Here is a 19,972-nt window from a genome sequence, read left to right on the forward strand (position 1 = left end):
AACCCTGACACTTGCCCTCTACACTCATGTGTTTTAATCAGAAAGCATTCCAGATCTCTTCACATGTTCCCTCTGCCTGAAATACTACTGGCCCAATCTTTGTTCCAGCCCACACCATCCTTCCAGAGGGCTCCTGCCTATCCTGGGCTCCATCCAGACTCGGACCAAATACGCCACCTCTGCGTGTCCTGAGCCTGAAGTCAGTCACCTTCCCCGGAGTCCAGTGATTCGTACGTATCGCATCTTAGTCTCCCGTAGCACATGTCGCAGTGGCCTGGCATATAGAAGGGTCTCGGTGTATGTTTGTGGGTGAACGCAAAAGTGGTCCCAGTCCCATGATTTGGGAAGTGGTTAAGATGGTGGAAGGAAGGTTAGAGAGGAAGCAGCAAAAGAGCAAGCGTATGAAGAGGACTTTAACCCCCAGTGTTCCCGTCCTTCCAATGCCAAGGAAAAGAGAGGGACACTCCTTCCCCTCTGATTGTCATGTTGGGTTTCCCGACTAGTTCCAGGTTCTCCATGCCAAGTCCTCTTGAATTCACACCTATAGCTTTACTAACTTGGCCCACCCCCAACCTGTATTGACTTTGGCAGCCAAGTGCCCCGGATCATGGTGAGAGCTCCTCAGGACCTTTTCACTGAGGCCCAAAGACCAAATTCAAATCCGGGATACATGATTTATTGGCGTGGGGCCTTAGGCAAACCTCTCCACCCCTTGGAGCTTCCATTCCCTCAGTTGTGAAATCAACATGGAGGCCGGTGTAAAAACCATACCTGATAATGGATATGAGAGTGCTTCCCGGAAGTGCTCTAGATAATTATTAAAATGGTAATTGACAAAAAGAAATGCATGGAATTTTACTCTTCCCTGCACTCTTTCCTGAAAGCTGACACCAAAAAGAAAGTCATAATCTAAGGATAGACAAACATCACATTAACCAATGTGTTGAGTCACTCTGAAGAAATGAAGCAAATCTTTGGAGCTTTTTATCCTCTCTTAACAGGAAACAGAGTGAACTAGACTGATCTCCTGCACCTCATGCGCCCCTAGAGGCAGTGTAGCCTAATGATATAGAGGATGGGTTTGGAGTCAAATGACCTGGATTCAAATCCCATCGCTGCCATTTGGATAGGCTTGTTTAAGCAATAGCGTAGTCTCTCTATGCCTTGATGCCTTTTAAGTAAAATGGGAATTATTTCTGTTCTGCTTGTTGTAATGAGGTGCCGTGACCCCCAGAAAGCCCTCCAGTAAATGCTAGCTTTGAGCATTTCCCCTGCCAGCCTCCTGCCTGTGGGGGTTTGACAGTTTTGCTCTTGCTCTCATCTTGAATAAAATAACGAGGCTCAATAATGACCTGGAAGGGGGCAAGGAAAAACATCTAATGAAAGACTGGCTACTAACAGGGGATATAAAGAGTCTTATCAACTCTCTAGTCCAATTCTTTCATTTTAAAATTGAAGCCCAGGGTGGAAACATTTTCTTTGAGATTATGTAACAAGTTTAGTTCAATTTATTGGCTTTTTCCCCACACTGATTACACTCCTCACAGTATCCACATTTATGTGGATTAGTGGATGAATAAGAAATAGTTCTTGCCTCTGCACACCATTTCCTAATGTGCACAAGATGCAAAATAAAGTTATCATGGTCAGAATTCAACCCAGAAAATGCTGGATTAAGTGAAACAAAATGCCCTTCTCCAAAAGGGACTTTCCTAGGGGCAGTATAGGACAGAAGCCCCTTTTCCTTTGGAGTCCGTCTTGTGAGATTTGTACTCTGTGGCATGTCCCTTTGAAAAATTGACTTTGTTTAGAAGTTCACAGAGTACTAGGGCAGGGGGGTATATGAAAAAAGATTTATGAGAATTTCACAGGTGATGAGGCAGACATGGGATGTGCTCAGGGGGACCTACCTTGAGGGCAGAAGACCCTCTTCCTCTGCCTTATGTTTTATGTGGATCAAATCTTCTTCCAAGGACCACGCAAGACCCATCTTAATCAACACCTAAGAGCCCACTGTTTATGAAAAGCAGTCTTGTAACCAAGGGTTTGAAGAAAGAAGAGACTGTTGGGATGAGCACTGCGTGTTGTATGGAAACCAATTTGACAACAAATTATATTAATTTATGTAAAAATGTAAAAAACAAAAAAAGAAAGAAGAGACAAGAAGACAACCAGACTGAGGCAATGACAAGAGGAGAACGGGATGCCAGCTACCACTGCCATGATGTCTGTTATGCACCTAACCTTCTATTAGTGGATGCAACTCTCACGTCAATGCTGTGAATCTTATTAATACTTCCATTTTACAGATGAGGAAACAGACACAAGTGGTTCAATGACTTGCCCAAAGTCATCTAGCAAGTCATTACAAGAGCTGAAGTTTGAATCTAAGAACTGGTTCCAGTCTAGGCTTGGCAGCTAGACAGGGGTGGGGGTTACCAAGATGTAGGACTAGTTATGAGGACATTGTGCCTGGGTAGCATTTTGACTTGCCATGTGGTCCTGAGCGCTGGGATGGAGGGACTCAGCTTGGGATGTACAGTCTTTCTTGTTCATGCCTCCCTTCCCCCACTCTGGGGATTTTTCTCGAATACCACTTCTCCATGCTTACTGCCTTTCCTGTGCTCGGTATTTTGTTTACACTTGGCTGTGGTGCTTCCCATGTTGTACCTTGTTTTCAAGTGTTTGACACAGATCTATGGATGCCCTCTAATAAGTCACATTCGCTTGAAGGCAAGGAAGACAAGCTCTTACTCTTGTTCCCACATCGCGACCTCAGGACTTTGCTCAGTCATTACCGTTAAATAAATAAACGAATTAACTTGGAACCACTGAGTAGCACTTAAAAACCTCTCCAAAAGTGGAAATGCCAAATGTGGACGTCATTAAGTGCTGTTTGTTAATATTTCCATCTTCCCACCTTCCAGGTAAATGATAAATGATGTACTTTCACTTTCTGTGACACTGGATATGGCCATGTCATCTACTTTGGGAAATTGGATGAGTAGAAAGGATATGAATGTTACTTCCGGGGAATGGACTTAAAAGCCAGTGCACCTACACTTGAAACTAATGTAACATTGTGCGTCAACTGTACTTCAGTGAAGAAAATGAAGCCAGTCTGTCGTTCATCATATTTTTTCTCCGTCATGGTGACAGCAATGTTTCAGATGGTGGCCGCTCCACCAGCCTTAGTCTGAGAGGGGCTTTAAGCCGTGGCCCCAGCAGACCCACAGAGGACTCATAGCACGGGTGAGCAGTGAAGCTTTGTGATTTTAAGCTATGGCGATTGTAACGCTATTTGTTTTTGCAGTATAACCTAGCTCACCCTGACTGGTGCACCACAGAAGGCCATCTGGAAGACAATTTTGAAGATCAATATCACTTTGCCAATCAGAAAGAGAGGACAGAGAGGAAACAGGAAGCTTGGATTAGAGGCAAGCTCTGTGGTTATAGCAGAAGGGTTGACATGGAGCCACACGTGTTGAGAGCCACAAAAATGTTGAGTGGAACTGAAAGGGCCGTTTGGTCTGTAAGCCGTGGCGAGGGAGTTGGTGAGGAGTGAGGCTTGTGGATGTCATGTGGCCCATCTTCTATTCTTCTTATACAGTGTTTTGAAAAATTTCAATAATTGCCAATGTTTAAAAGTCCAGATTCTTGGCTTCTCTGGAAAAATGAGAAAATCTGGGCAGCATGGCATGCAACTTCCTTTAGATGCAGCGTGCAAGCTGTAGGTCCCTACTGCCTGTGGCCAGTGGCGGCTTCATTTGTTTCTTTACCTGCCTGATTCCTGGAGGCATTGGAATTGGAGACCCCTGGACAATCTGAACTTGGGACACTTAGTCTCAACCTATATTATGTCTATTAAATGTTATTAAATGTTATTAGAGTCAAAGCAGTGCGTTCCCCTCCTCCGGATTTTGATAGCAGCCGCTCTTGCCAGCACTAAGATAAGATTGTCTTAGGGAAGGTTTCAGGGCCTAAGAGAACAAAGATGTGCAAGATGCTGACATATCTCTCCGTGCACAAGTGAAAGTGATTCCGGGTTGAGACTCAGGGTACAGGCATTGAAACAGGGAACTTTTAGAAGTCAAAATAGCCTTGGGCACACAAGACTGGGAAACCGTGGATTCTGTCTCTGTTTGCAAATTGGTCATGCCCATTTTCCCTTTCTGTAAACAGGCTAGATTGAGGGACGATGAAGATGAAGGCTTTGTATTTTTTACAAGAGAAGGTGGAAAGTGGGCAGAGAGGGGACCTGCTGAGAGGTCTGAGCCTGGAGAAAGTTACATAAAGGCTTCAGAGCAACTGTTTGGTGAGATGGTTTCGGCTCAGCAGATGAAAGATGTGGAACAAACACAGGGAGAACAAAGGCAGTAGAGGGGACCCAGGCGGGATCAGGAGATAAGTCAGGAGAAGAGGACAAAGGGAGCTAAATTTAAACAGGAGGGAAAGGATGCTTCAGCAGGGCCGGGAGCAGTCTATAAATACCTTGAAGGCAACAAGCTCCGGAGAGAAAGGAAGGCTTATTCACTGTCTTCCCAGATGTAGGACAGAGCAGGGGCTGGCAGAAAGCTGAGAAGGCGTCAGGCTGCTGGACCCAGGGGAACAAGGCAGCGTCTGTGCCTGGTAGGGACTGGAAAGTGAGCAGGGCTGGCTCCCGGGTGGCTGCTCAAAGTGGGACCACCTCCAGGTCCCCCCTCCTGCCCCCTACGGAGGCTGCCCAGCCCAGGGTGCCACCAGGCTCTGGCATCTCTGCTGGCCAGGAAGGAGTCCTCTTGGCAGAAAGGGATCCCCTTGGCTCTGGGCATTGAGATCGACTGGTGGCCTTCCAACTCCCTTTCCTTCCTGAGCTCCTGTCATTCCTCTCTGTAAAATTGGGATAATTGCTGGTGGCCTCAGAGGGGTGGGCCTTTGTATGTTATGACAGATGGAAGAAGTTTGCCCTTCCTGGTTACCACCAGCCTCCATTTTCCCAGACCCTTGGCAGAGCTGGTCAGGGTCACTGTTAAGGAGCAGGAGGGTCTTTCCCTTCCTTGTTCCTTTCCCTCCTTCCCTCCCTCACTTGTGTTCTCTCTCACTTTCTTCAAACATTCCCTGATGCACAGGCATCACCTGAGGCCCAGGGAATGTGTCTGAGAGCAAGGCCTGAGTAAGTGCCTTTAAGGAGTTAACTCAGTGGGAGGAGGTAGACATGAACTCAAGTAATACCTTTCTCGTGTGATACACCACAGCCGAAGCGGGGCCTCAGCAACTTGTGACCGAAGAGAGATGGGCTCTAGGCGGGAGGAATAGTGTATGCCCACCTGCTTGGTCAGGAACTGCATGCTGCAGGTTAGGGAACCACAGGCGTGCGGTGAGGGTCATGGTGTGGGCGGTGTCTCCTGCAGGGCTTCCCTTTTCATTTGAGAGAGTCTTCACCCTGGTCAGTGTGGGTGAGGGACGTAGGCCAGTGGTCTGAGTGGAGCACTGCCCCACTCCTGATATACATTTGCCAAGGAGCACTTGAGAACCTGGCATCCCCTGGAACTCATGGAGGGAGTGAAAGGGTTAGTCTGGGGGCTGAGCCAGAGGCTGAGGATGAAAGTGCTAACTAGCTGAGGGGAGGCCAGCAAGCTACTGAGATTGTGCTTCCTTGCTCAGGCTGAAGATACTATATCACTCCCCGCCCCATGTGGGGGAAAACACCACCCTGGGGCCCAGTATCTGTAACTGAGGAGCAGGGCTGGGTGCCTCCTCCCATCCCTTTCTCCTGCTTGCTTGCATTTCCGGGTAATAAATGAAGGGAGTGGACTGGGCAAATTCGTGCCATCATTAAACTCTCCCAACCAAGAATTTCATGATGGAAGAAGGCTCTAAAGACATGTTGGGAATGTCTTTTGGAGGACACACCCACCATCTAACCTGAGGGTCGTTCTTCTGCCTTTCCATCTCATCCTACACACATGGAGATGGACTCTTGTAGCCATGTTTTTATTGCATACTCTTGCTTCTTCTGTCATGGCTGATTGGGCAAGGGGCGGACACCTGACTCAGGAAAAACCAGCCCAGAGGCTGGGCTGGACCAGTCAGACCATCTCCAGGAAGTCTGGACTTGGATCACAGAGAGGATGGTTTAGCTTGCTGTAGGTCTTAGCCTTGTCAGGTGATGCAGAACTGAAGTCTGAGAGGGCCATACCGGGACATGGAGGGCCAGGTGGGAGCAGCACAGAGAAAGTTCATCTGCAGAGGGAATGGATTAGAAACAAATGGAATGACCAAGGAAAGAGGGTGAAAAGGAGAGAGAGAAAGAGAAGCAAGGGAGGGAGAGAGAGAAGGGAGAACTTGACTTGGCTCCTGAATGACTTTTTGTTTTTGATGGTCCTATTCTTGGCTTTTGTAGGATACTCTTATATTCTTCCAGTAAATTCCTCCTGTTTAAGTTAGTTTGGATGGGTTCTTTGTAACCAAATGATTGGATAACTAGTCTTTTTCCTACACAATCAAGAAAAGTTGTACCTAAAATTTCTAGACCTCTGTTTTGTTTTGTTTTGTTTTGTTTTGTTTTTGAAACTCTATGAAAGATTTTCTCATGGGCTTTCTTGCTAATGCTTTCAGTATTTCATGCCCCTCTGGTTAGGCTCCTTCATGAGGTCCATTATAAAGTCTTCTGTTACATTTCAAGGTCAATTACTTCTGTTCTATGATAGATCACTTCCTCTTTACATTCTATTCTCTTTTCCTTCCAGTAACTTGTACAAAAATTCCCAAACAATTACCAAAATTTAACCAAAGTCGGGGGGGGGGGGCGTTGGAGAGAAAAAGGAGAACCATACGCCTTTGGACTATTGAAAAAATATCAATGTTTTGCTTGGAAAATGGTAAAATCTCTTTGGAAAAGGTGGTAGAAATTAGTTGGAGATTTATCATCTTAGCTGAAGAATCCTGAGTACAACACTAAATTTGTTGCTTATTAGCTCTTCCTAATAATTTTGCAGCGATTTAGAATTTAAAAGAGCGTAAGAAATTCTGAAAAGGTAAATATGTCAAGTGGAAGCCCTCTGGGTGGCCAAGGACTTTTCTCCCATGGCCCCCACGGGTCCTCTGGATGATTGGAAAATTTCTGGATTTTAGAGGTTCTGGTGGATGGTGGGTAAAGCAAGGATCCCAGACCAGACGGGTCTCATGTACTGACCGCATCTCAGAGTGGCTTTAACCAAGTGACAACCTCTTTGAACGCTGTTATTTCCTTAAATGGGACTAAAGATAGTCCCTGCCTCACAGGGTTGCAGGGGGCTATTTGTAAGTTTTTCTGTAAGGGGTTAGCTGTTACCAGGAGTCTTAGGAACACAGCTGCTAAGGAGGTCACAGGGCTGGAGAGGATCAGTGAGTGCATCCGATTGGATGCCTTCAGCTGCAACCACAGAAAACTCTGGTTGATTTTCACTAAAAGGACATTTTTTTCCATCTGCCATCACTGGAAGGTGAGCTGGGATGTACTGTAGGATTGCTTGAGCCAATATCAGAGGCTTTTGCACCTGCCTCTCTTCTTTGCCATCCTTAGGAAATTGCCCTCAGGCTGGCTTCCTGCTAGGTCCCCAATAGCTGCAGATCTTTCAGACGTCCCATTTAGACACTTGAATTGTTAGAAGAGCAAGAGACCACATCTTTTGTGTCTCTCCATGACGGGTGAAACCTTCCCAGAAGCCCCCAGGAGATTTCTCCCCAGGCCTCCGGCCTGAGTTTGGTCTTCTGCCTATTTCTGAGCTAATCACTGGCAACAGGAATAAACTGAACACAATTGCTTATTCACACGGTGCCTGTGGGCTGGTGGTCAGATCTCCTTTCTGTCACATGGGAGAGGGTAGATTTTTGAATAAAAGTGGGTTATGTCAGCAAGAAAATAGGAGGGAATGGATATTGGATAGGTAACCAAGTGCTGGCTCTGCGGGGTCTATCCAGATATCTGTATTAGTCTGCCAAGGCTGCCAGAGTGAAATGCCAGAGCTGGGGTGGCTCACACAACAAAAATTTATTTTCTCACAATTCTGGAGGCTCGAGTCCAAGTGGAAGATGTCAGCAGGTTTGGTTTCCTCCATGGCCTCTCTTTGACTTATGGATGGCTGCTTTCTCCCCAGTTGTCTTCACATGGTTGTGTCCTAATCTCCTCTTTTTATACGGATACCAGTTAGAGGCACCTGGGTGGTTCAGCTGGCTAAGCATCTGACTCTTGGTTTCAGCTCAGGTCATGATCTCACGGTTTGTGAGTTCAAGGCCAGAGTCAGGTGCTGCACTGATGGGGAGGAGCCTGCTTGGGATTCTCTCTCTCCCTCTCTCTCTGCTCCCTCCCTCACCTCACAATAAATACATGTATATTGTATTTACATATATATATATATACATGTATATTTATATATACACCAATTATATTGGACTAGGGCTCAACCATGGAACCTCATTTTTACCTTAATGACCTCTATACAGGCCCATGTCTAAATACAGTCACATTCTGAGGTACTGGTATTAGAATGTCAACATATGAATTTTGGGGGGAAACACAATTCAGCCCCTAATGTCATCCTCTCCTCTCCTCACTCTTTAGATTTAGAAAACTGAGGCCTGTTTTTAGTTTTTTAAAAATATTTATTTATTTTTGAGCGGGGGGAGGGGAAGGGGCAGAGAGAGGGAGACACATCATCTGAAGCAGGCTCCAGGCTCAGAGCTGTCAGCACAGAGCCTGATGTGGGACTCGAACTCACGAACCGTGAGATCATCACCTGAGCCGAAGTCGGACACTTAACTGAGTGAGCCATCCAGGTGCCCCGAAAACTGAGGCCTGTTAAGAGAATTGTGATCTGTCCGGAATCATACACATTCTCTAGATTCTCAGGCTCACACGACTTTCCTACAACTTAGTGAATTTTTAGCCCCGTTCTCAACCTTAAGAATTCAAGCTCCCGTTTGGCCAAGCTTCAACATACAAGTTGCAACAAGTTTATTTCTAGCTATGAACTCTTGGCAGGAGAAGGTATTGGGTTTTGAAGCATGAGGTTAGGCTAGGAAGGATGTTTTGGTTGACTTGCTCAGAACATGTTGCTTGGCCAGGAAGATGGCCACGTGATCCTAGAGATTGTATCTGCTTCAGAGCAGGTCACCTGGTCAGGGTTCCCGCAGAGAAAGAACGTCAGTCTGGGGTGGGAGTTATCATAGCACCTGTCCTTGGCTGTATTGAACTAGATTTAAGGACATACGCTAACCAGCGTGATGTCAGGAGGCCTAAGCAAAGTTAAAACCCCACCTCAACCCCCCACACTTAGGACTCCTCAGAGCAATTACTATGCTAATGCCATTTTGTGAGTGTATTTACAAAAGGGAATACAATATACAGCATGTCCTAAAATGACAGCAGAACGCTTTTTTCCCCTGCTTTGGGAAATGCTAGTCTGGAGCAATGCTCGCTAACCTTTTCCATGACCTGTAATGAATACAAAACAATAATCTTTCTTTTGGCCTCCTGGGTAGATGCTACAAGCTGCTCATTGCCAGAGATGCTCTTAGAGGCTTTAGCCCTCCAGGCGTAGCCTGGTTATGCTGAGCATGGCACGGTGGTTGGGAAACTGGCCTAGACTCTATAAGTCAAGTAACCACAGGCCCATAGGCAAGACAACTGGTCTTGTCTGTAGAGCCTTCTGGATTCCTCCACCATCATCTGCCTGACTGTACAGGCCACGGACCCCTGCCTGGCTCCCCGGATTTTCATTCCTTGGTTGTCCTTCCCCCTTCTCCCTGCCCCATGATTCTTACTTCATTCTCTTCCCTCTTTTCTTTCTCTTGCTTCTTTTCTAGCTCATTCTTTCTTTCTGCTTAACTCTCCCAGGTCGACAGACAGACACATAAACACACATGTGCACAGTTGAAAAGGATGATATTGGTGTACATGGATTAAATAGAGCTCATTGATGATGGGAATAGATACACCAGTGTTGAGTGCAAAGAAATGTAGGCTCTGGTTAGAATAATGATAACAGTAACACACACACACACACACACACACACACACACTTTTGTAACGAGCGACAAGAGATAGCTGGGTAAAGAGAGCTGTGAGCTGACAGAGACATGCCAGGGTATGGAGACCAACTGTTTGGACAGAGCGAAATGATTCTCCAGCTCCCTGTCCCACAGCCGCATTGCCTACGACCCCTCCTACTGCGGCTCTGCAGGTTGAGGCAATGAGGGCATAAGTCTGCTGCTTGAGCACACGTACAGGGGTCTGCATCAGATGCTGGTGACTTAGGGTCAGTCTGCCCCTCAGCTCCCACCCCGGCCCCATCTCCCTGATCTCCCTCTGGCCAGAGCTTGTGCTCTCATTGTAATGGGGCGGGGACTGTGCTTTTCTCAATCAGCTCTTCCCTCTTCCCAAAGAGCTGGAGTTCTGTCACCTGCTATTATGAGCTGGATTATGGCCCCTCAGAATCCATACATTGAAGTCTTAACCCCCAACGTGACTATATTTAGAGAAGGGGCCTGAAGGTTAAGTGAGGTTACGGGGATGGAGACCTAATCCAATGTGACTGCTGTCCCTCTAAGAGGAGAGAGACTCCAGGGACACACAGGGAAAAGCCACATGAGAGGGTATCTGCCTGCAAGCCATAGAGAGAGGCCTCAGGAGACACCAAACATGTTGGTACCTTGATCCTGGAATTTTAGCCTCCAGCACTGTGATAAATAAATTTCTATTGTCAAGCCACCTAGCCTCCTTGTTTATTGACCATTGTAAGGTAGTTTGGAAGACAGACGTTCAGCTTTGAGGTCCTTCCTGGGTTTGAATCTTGCTCTTGTCACTTTCAGCTGGGTAACCTCGAGCAATTAGGCAACCTCCCTAATCTTCACCTCATTATCTGTGAAAGGGGACAGCAATACCTTCCTTGGAGGAGTATCAATAATGGTAAAATAAAATTATTAAAGATTCTGGTTTCTTAATTGATATAATAGTTTCAGAGAAATAAGATGGGTAGAAGACGAATTAGACAACGTACATTGCCCACGTTGTGTTCGGCACAGAGTTGGGACTTAATAGGTTCCTTTCCTACAGATCCCCCTATTCTATGGTTCATGTGCCCTCTGTGCCTGCTGCTGAACTAGCTGCCCTTGGATCTCCATGTTCCAATCACCAGCCTGGTCTTCTGCTCTAGACCTCATATCCATCTTATTTGCTGCATTTTTTTTCTCTTTGGTATTTATTACTGGCTTACCCACTAGAATTGTAAGCTTCATGGAGGCCTGGCACACTGTAGACACTTCCCCCATAATTGTTGACTGAAGGAATGACTGAACGAAGAAATGGTGGGGCCATTTTCTTGTGGGTCAAGGGGGAAGTAAGTACCACGGTAGGTAAATATTATGGCGGGAAGTGAGTATCATGGCATCTCTTCAGCATCAAGAACCAGAGAAACAAGATTCCAATCCTGACCTCACCACTTTCCAGTTGTGGGGGGTTTCAACCCATTTGCTTGGACGTGAGGGTCAAACGAGCAAACACAGGTCAGTGCAGAGAATGGTGTCTGCAGCAGCCCGAGGAACATCAGTTAGTGCCCTGAGAAATGACAGAGAGGTTGGTGACGAACTAGTGGTGGGGAGGACTCATGACTTTGTGTCAGTATTTGAATGAGGAGAGTAACTGAATGAAAATTAGATGAACAGGCTCAAGGGAACAGAAGTGGGATTTCCTCTCTGGGTGAGTTAATTCTCTGGACCACTGAGGTTCTGTACCACACTCAGGCACAGAGCAGTGATTTGGGGACCAGGCATTTTCTACCCAGAATAGAACCACAGGAATAACAAAGTCCAGTTAGCGGTGCTTATTGTTAACTCAACATTTATGTGGAGATAGCTCTGCCTCCTGTTTTATCTGTTTTATGAGGACACTAAGGCTCTCAGTAGGTCACCACTTACCTGAGATCACAGAACTACGAGTGCAAGGGACAGACCCCAAACCCAACCCCTCTGAGTCTGATGCTAGAACTCTCTATCCCTCACACACTGATTAGTCATAACGGACCGGGAAGGAAAGTCGAAACTTTGGTACCATCTTCTCCCAGAAATAAAAACCAGAATTCCATCTTCATATAAGTGGTCCTTTGGACCCTTCTGTGAAGACTAAAATTGGTTTTCTGCTTTTGTCGTTTTGGGTTTCTGTCACGTGAGATCAGAAAAGTCATCATAGCCTGTGTGGGAACTGAGTTTAATGCTGTGGGGGTCCATCAATTCTGAAGCAGTTGGAGACAGGGGAGCTAAGCGTTTCTTACTGGGAAAAGGCAAATGTCCTTCCTTGAATTTTTTGATTCTCGAGTGATTTTCCTTCAGGAGGTGGCTGTGGAATTGCCAAGTGTTGGTTGTTGGAAAACAGGAGGGTGACTCCAAGGGTGGGGCTGAGTTGTGTGGCAAGAAGGAGCTCAGTCCAGACAGATGTGATGGTAGCACAATGGGGATTTGGAGGCCCCGCCTGGTCCTTGAGTGTTTTGTTTGGAATGCACAATATATTACGATAAAAAAATATTTTTTTTTGGCTGGTAGTAAAACATCAGACTGTTTTCACACAAAGTTCTGGATTTATCATTTTTAAAATACAAAAGTAAGCTCTGGCAACGCTGGACCCTGTTCTATGGCAACAACTGACTCAACCCGAATAGTGGGTGTGCATCATTCAGTTTATCACAGACCCCTTCCCCTGCGTGTGGTCTTACGCCCCTCCCATCTCACTTATTACCCTAGTGGACGTTTTGTAATCCTCGAAAGAATGGAAATAGCACTGCACCGGCTGCTGGAGATTTAAATACTAGTTCTGATGCCAAAATGCTGCAGTGATGTTGGGCAAATCTCTTCCGCTCGCTAGACCTTGGTTAATTCACGTTCGAGAAGGAATAAGCTCTTACCATGTAAAGGTGTGCGGGACAGCTGATTCACTCACTGATCTACTCATTCGGTTAGTGTTTAGAGAATATATGTAATAATGGAGATAGCAATAATGGAGAAGCAGTGTGCCCAAGGCAGAAGTAAATCCTGTTATTCAGTGAAGGAAACTGATCCTTACATAAGTGGGGAAATACAGGCCGTGCCAAGGACACATTACATGAGCCTCTTGCCCAATCTAGGGGCTCTAGGAAGGCCTTCAGGAAGAAGCGAGGTTTAAACCAAGGCTTGAAGGATGAGCCACAGTGGTAAGGGGAAAGAGAAGAGTATCTCAGGCGGAGAGAACAGAATGTGCGGAGCATGTCTGAGAAACTTAAAGGAATCTGAAATAGCCAGACAAGGATGGAAAGTGAAGAGAAGAGATGAACAAAGGCCAGGGCTTGAAGAGATTTGGAAGGCTCATGAAACCGAGAAGTGCTCGGGCCAGTTTTAGTTCAGGATTTTTAATTTTGAGACTTGTCTGAACCTCTGTCTATTCAAGAAGGAGAAATGGCAGGTGGAACCATAGAGAGATCCCAAGTATCAGCATGAGAGATGGAAAACATTTCCCTAAGGGTGAACAAGGAAAGCATTTATTGGCTAGTTAATGATGCACTGCGGTTGAGTCTGATGTGAGCCACTCACACCCTAAATGCATTTATATCTAGCAAATAGAACACAAAACTAAAAGGTACTTGAAATAGATTATATATGTATATAATTGATAAAAGATACTTGAAATAAATGATATATATAATAGATAAAAGATACTTGAAATAAGTGATATATATATATATATATATATATATATATATATATATATATATAAGTTTCTTTATTTTGAGAAAGAGAGAGAGAGCAAGGAAGGCAGAGGCAGAGAGACAGGGAGAGAGAGAATCCCAAGCAGGCTCTGTGCTGTCAGCACAGATGAGGAGCCCCATCTCAGGAACCGTGAGATCATGACCTGAGCTGAAATCAAGAGTTGGGTGCTTAACTGAGCCACCCAGGCGCCCCTGAAATAAATTATATTTTAATAGGACACAAAAACTACCTGGATCAGCTTCTTTTTTCTAAGGAAGTTTGACAACTGCACCAAATGCTGTCAATTAACCAAAGTGCTGGTAAAGGACAGCTGAAAAATTAATCAGCTTCCGAATGGTTTTCCTGGAAAACCCATTCTTATCAAACTTGTAACGGTAATTGCAGAAATGCCGCCTGTGTGGCATTTAAACATAAAGACAGTAACAGGAAGAAATCATCACTTAGCATTCTTCTAAAATTCTATCTCTCTAAGTTTCTGAACACCTAGCCCTTATTAAGGCAGAATACAAGAATTATTTCAATAACACCAACTTTTATTTGACATTTCTGGGTAATTGTGTAAAAAAATGATTCTAATCCAAATACATCCTTCATTTCTTTGTTTATTTTTGGGAGTGGAGAATCAATGTAATTGCCAGTGCAGGAGGGAATAGGAAAATCTCCCTGGTTTGTTTTTTGTGATTGAATGCACTTTCCTTCTTCAATTCTCCTTTTGGAATTGTTATGAATTCCCTCTACTCCCTCTGTCCAATTCTGTGGGTGAAATGAGCATGCTCCCTTCCTCCCCCATCCATGTCAGAGTCCTTGACTCCCTTCCAATTCCAGTGCTTGCTTTAAATTGGAACAGAGTATGAGACAGGTCTTCCCACAGAGTCTAAAAATTCCCCTTTAAAAGGATTATCTATATTCTGGCACAGAGGCTTGAATAAAAAGAGCAACCATCTCTATTTTTCTGGCTAATTCCCTTCATCTGAGATCTGGGCTAACCAGATTAATTATAAATGGTCAAGAGAGGCACAGGGAGGGGTTGGCTCAGTGGATTGTCTTCGTGGTGCAACTAGAGAGAGAAAAATCTTCTGGCTAATCTCTCAATAGCTTTCACTGAGGTTAGGTATTCCACAATTAACGATTCTTAAAAACAAGTTATTTTTGGAGGAGTAGTGTATTAGAAGCAAATTAATTCATTCAGCAAACACTTACGGAACATCCACTATATGTCATATTATATGCAAGGTGTAAGGAATGAAAGCTAACAGCAATGACAGCAATAACTACTATTTTGTGAGCATTTACTCAGGGACAGGTACTGAGCTAGGTGCTTGCTGGACATACACGATTTCATTTAATTCTTTGATAGGTAAGCATTATTTCTATTTCTATTACTCTTTGATAGGTAAGCATTATTTCTTTTACTATGCGCATGAGAACATTGATGTTTAGAAAACTTAATTATATTGTCCACAGTCAAGATCACCCATGGAGAGCATGTCAGAGGTAAATCTGAATCCAGCTGGATGACTCCAAGCCAAAGCCCTCAACCAACCTGCTGTCCCTTGGGAGCCCCTAGACTGGGGGGATAGGAAGACCTGTAAACCAGTGATTACAGCCAGGGTGAGGGTGCTGACACAGAATGATATGACCAGTGGGCCCAGGACGGCCCTGAAGAGGAGCTGGACAAGATTTTAGAGTGGAGCTAATATCTGAGCAGGGCTCAGTGGAAACTCAATAGAAGGGGCGAAAAACATCCAGGGGAGGGGAGTGGGGGACGGTTAGGGCACGTGTGAAGAAGGATGAGCCTATGGTGTCTCCGGAGCAGCCGGGAGTCCCCATGGCTGGAGAAGGTGAGGTGGAAGAAGGCTGGAATGGAGATTGGGCAGAGGCATCAGAGCGAAGGGCTTCTAATGCCACCTTATGATTCTGTAGACGGTGGTCACAGCTTATCATATGAAATGACCCTTTGGTAACACTTTCTAATTAAGTGCAGCTCCTTTCCTGTCCTGCAATGAAATGGAATGACATGCCTCCAGAGATAGTTTTTTTAAAACTATCTAGCCTTCTAGCTCTAAAGGAAAGGGGAAATAGAAGGTAAGTACCTTAAAAAATAAGCATTTAATGTTCGAATGCTTAAGCACAGCTGCTCTGGACGACGTAATAAAACAGATGCTGTGTCTGTATGTGGTCGTGGCACAAACAGCCCTGAAGGCAGAGTGAGTGATTTTCACGTCCTGGAGGCTCAAGTCCAATGAGAGTGTTGCTTTTGATAATATGACTTCTCCGAATGGTCACATTTCTTGGCCAAGCTCCCAGCAAAACAAAGTCCAAGCTTTCCTCCATTTATGTGGTAGGTGCAATCCAGGAAAATTCAGTGTATGCTAAAATTGTGGAAAAAATATTTTGCGTGTATTGTAAAACAGGTTCTAAGTGGAGATAATGAGAAACATGCTTTTCACTCTCATGATGTCTAGAGGGACATTTGGAAATCACAGGGGACATGGGACCATTCTTGCTAGTGTGAACCTGTGCTGTTCGAGGCTTCGGTGACCTCTGACCTCTACATGCTGATTCTCCCTCCTCACCCCACTTTATCGTGACAATTAACACTGTTCCTGCAAGTTGAAAAGAAGTTCGCAGGGGTCTTTACCTTCCAATTAGGAACAAAGCTAAAGGGATTCAATGAAGAATAATTAAAAAATAATTAAAGAACCCTCAAGGAGCTCTAAGTATAATGGGGGAAGATAGATATGTTAAATAAGTTATGAAGAAACTAGGTGGCGACTCCATTAATAGATGGGAAAAAATAATGTACTATGAAACAAGGAGCATAACCCAAATCTCTACATTTGATGGTGTTAAAGTAAGCTTATGTTAATCATATTAATTGAAGATTTTTCCTAATTTTGTCCTTTACTTTTATTGTTTTATGAACCACCTGACATTCAGAGTTTTTCTATCCTTGTACTAATCGATCTTTTCCTTTCTTATTTCTACTAGTGGTGGATTAAAGATGTCCCTCCTCCCACTGGAAAAAAAAACAAAACTCTGTGCCAAGTGGTGGCAGAGGGATGGGAGCCAACAGAAGGGGAAGGGAAGGGCTCACAGAAGGGACTGGAATGATGACTAAGACTTGCTCTTGCAGATCATGGTGGTGGGAGGAGGGCCTTCTAGAACGAAGACACAGCATGAGGATTGGCAGTAGGCGAGGTCCCCAGGACCTGGTGCTTGCAGGGTACTGCACAAATGGTCCTGCACAGGGATATGGGGGAGGGTGGGGTGGGAGGCTAGAAAGACTGGCAAGGGAAAGCAAGGTTCAGACATTCCAGATCTCTGCAGCTAGCTCAGGTTATTACCAGGGAAGTAACATTCTTTTCTTCCTCCCTCCCTCCCTCTCTTCTTCTTTTTCTTTCTTTTTCCTTCCTTCCTCCCTTCCTTCCTCCTCCTTCTTCTTCTTCTTCTTTTTTTCTTTCTTTCTTTCTTTCTTTCTTTCTTTCTTTCTTTCTTTCTTTCTTTCCTTCCTTCCTTCCTTCAAGTTTATTTATTTGTTTTGAGAGAGAGAAAGAGAGAGAGAAAATCTCAAGCAGGTTCCACACTGTTGGTGCAGAGCCCGATGAGGGGCTTGATCTCGCGGACCATGAGATCATGACCTGAGCTGAAATCAAGAGTCAGATGCTTAACTGACCGAGCCACCCAGATCTATGTTTTTATAAGAAGAAGATTGGCCAGACTGTGGGGAAAAATCATAGGAATGGTCCCTGACCAACAGCAACAACATCACCTGGGCCTCACGCCAGACCCACTGAATCGGACCCTTTGGAGCTAAGATGCATGTTAGTAAACCCTCTGTCTCTACTTTGATGTCCAGTAGGCCATTCAGACTCAACACGTTCAGAACTGAACTTGGGAGAAACAGGGGCTGGATTTACCCCTCCACCTTAAACGACCAACTAAACATATAAACCAGTGGTTTTCAGAAATTGGATAATACACAGCATAAAATCCCCCAGGGAGAAGGGACAGCAATGAGGTGGCCCCTGAAAACTGTCTCAACATCATCCCTGCCCTTACAACGTGCTAAGGAAGTCCCGGCGCTGGATCCTTCTTTCCCCAGACACTCACTTAACTCATGCCCCAGGTTCTTTCAAGTCTTTGTCAAATGCCACCTCCCCTTGAATCCTGCCATGATACCTCTATTTCATACAGTTCCCTTCCTCTTTTCCCCGCTTCCCCATTTTTTACAGACCACTTCTGGCCTTCTAGTGCATTATATAATTTACTTATTTATTGTGTTTAGTGTATGTCTCCCTCATTGGCAGTTAAGCTCCCCAAGGGCAAGGGTGCTTGCTGGTCTGTTCATGGATGTATCCTAAGCACTAAATCCCTGCCTGTCACGTTACAGGTTCTCAGCCAGGGTTTACCTACAATTGTTGAGTGAGAGACCCAGGTGCCCACAGTTTGGGAGTGACAGACCTGGATTCTGAGCATAGATCTTAGGCTGTTAAAGCCCACAAGGACTCTCCTTTACCACTGCTCTATACAACATGGTACATACTCAGCCTTTCAAAAGATAGAACTCTGTGTTATTTTCCACCTGCTCCAATCTTACATTTGAATACATTCGATTATGAAACTAAGAGAGATAACGAGAAAAAGCATTTTGCACCTAAAGGTGCCTACAAGGGCTAGTTATCAGTTATCTCAACTTGAGTTAATCGTTTAGTCTGCTGATTTGGTTGAGCAATGCCACTTGAGAGCCATGATTTCATCCCCACGATGCGGATATTGTGATGTGTTCTCTGTCTACCCCGTAGTTACTGTTGTGTTTCTCTGGTTCAGCTGTGTGCATACCACCATCATAATTTTTGTTATTTCCTATGCTAATCGTGCTTTTCTATAAACGGACTCATCTTTTATTTATTTAAATTAGTTTTTAAGGAAAACTATGTTACCCTGTTGAGAAGCACAGTTGCTTGCCATAAATAGAAGGCGCACTAAATATGCATTCAAATAACACATAGCTAGGGGCGCCTGGGCAGTTCAGTTGGTTAAGTGACCACCTCTTGATTTTGGCTCAGGTCATGATCTTGAGGTCCGTGAGATCAAGCCCCACGTTGGGCTCTGCACTGACATCATGGAGCCTGCTTGGGATTCTCTCTCTCTGCCCCTCCCTCTGAAAATAAATAAATAAACTTAAAAAAAATAACATAGCTATTAAATTAAAAACAATTTGTGTCCTACCTACAATATCTCATCTCGTTTCTGGTATGCTTGCCACAGTTTGAGGGAACACTTGCTAGAAACCTCTCTGAGCCGTGACGGAACAGGTAGTGTTCTCTATGCAAAACCATAGCGATTTATCAGATTATTGCTACTGTACTTCTTGTGATTCATGAAGAAGCCAAGTGTTTGACCCTGATTCCACTGAGCTGGTACAGGTGGTTGTTTCAAAGGTGAAAACTAAATTTTGTCTCCAAGAAATGCACCTTCCTGTAAGTAGAGAAATGCAGCAAGTGATTAGATGCGATGACATCAGTCACCAATCAAGCTCTTCTGAGCGGGAGTGGGTCTTCAGAGATTATCTGGCTGTACTCACTGGGGGGTGTTAAGTTGCTTTGGCAAAGAGACCCCCAAATGCATTGACTCATTTTTCTCTTTGGGGTGAGTAGTTGGGCTCTGTCCAGGATAGCAGGTGCCAAGTCTGGCTGGACAGCTCTGGCATCCTCCTGGGTGTTCTCACCGCACTCATGCGGGGTGGGGGGCTGTTATGCACAGTTTGCAGTTGGCAGGAAAGGAGAAAAGAGAATATGGAGGAGGCATCCCTATTGCCTTAAAAGCTACAGCACAGAATGCACACATCACTTCCATCCACATTCCAGTGGCAGGAGCTTAGCCACATGGCCACCCAACTTCTGGGTAGCCACGTGCTCAGTTAGGTCCCCTATGAGAGGACACAGAAGAAGAGAGAACACGTGTTAGTGTGCAGCTGCCAATCTCAGACACACTGGCCCAAACCCCTTCTTTAAAGAGGAGGAAACAGGGGGTGCCTGCGTCGCTCAGTCAGTTGAACATCTGAGTTTGGCTCAGGTCATGATCTCATGGTTCATGGGTTCGAGTCCTGCACTGGACTTGCTGCTGTCAGCCTGTCAGCATAGAGCCTACTTCAGAGCCTGTCCCCCTCTCTCTGCCTCTCCCCTGCTCTGCTCTCTCAAAAAATAAAATAAAAAAA

The sequence above is a fragment of the Acinonyx jubatus genome, chromosome D1 (assembly GCF_027475565.1).
Source record: "Acinonyx jubatus isolate Ajub_Pintada_27869175 chromosome D1, VMU_Ajub_asm_v1.0, whole genome shotgun sequence".
NCBI lineage: Eukaryota > Metazoa > Chordata > Mammalia > Carnivora > Felidae > Acinonyx > Acinonyx jubatus.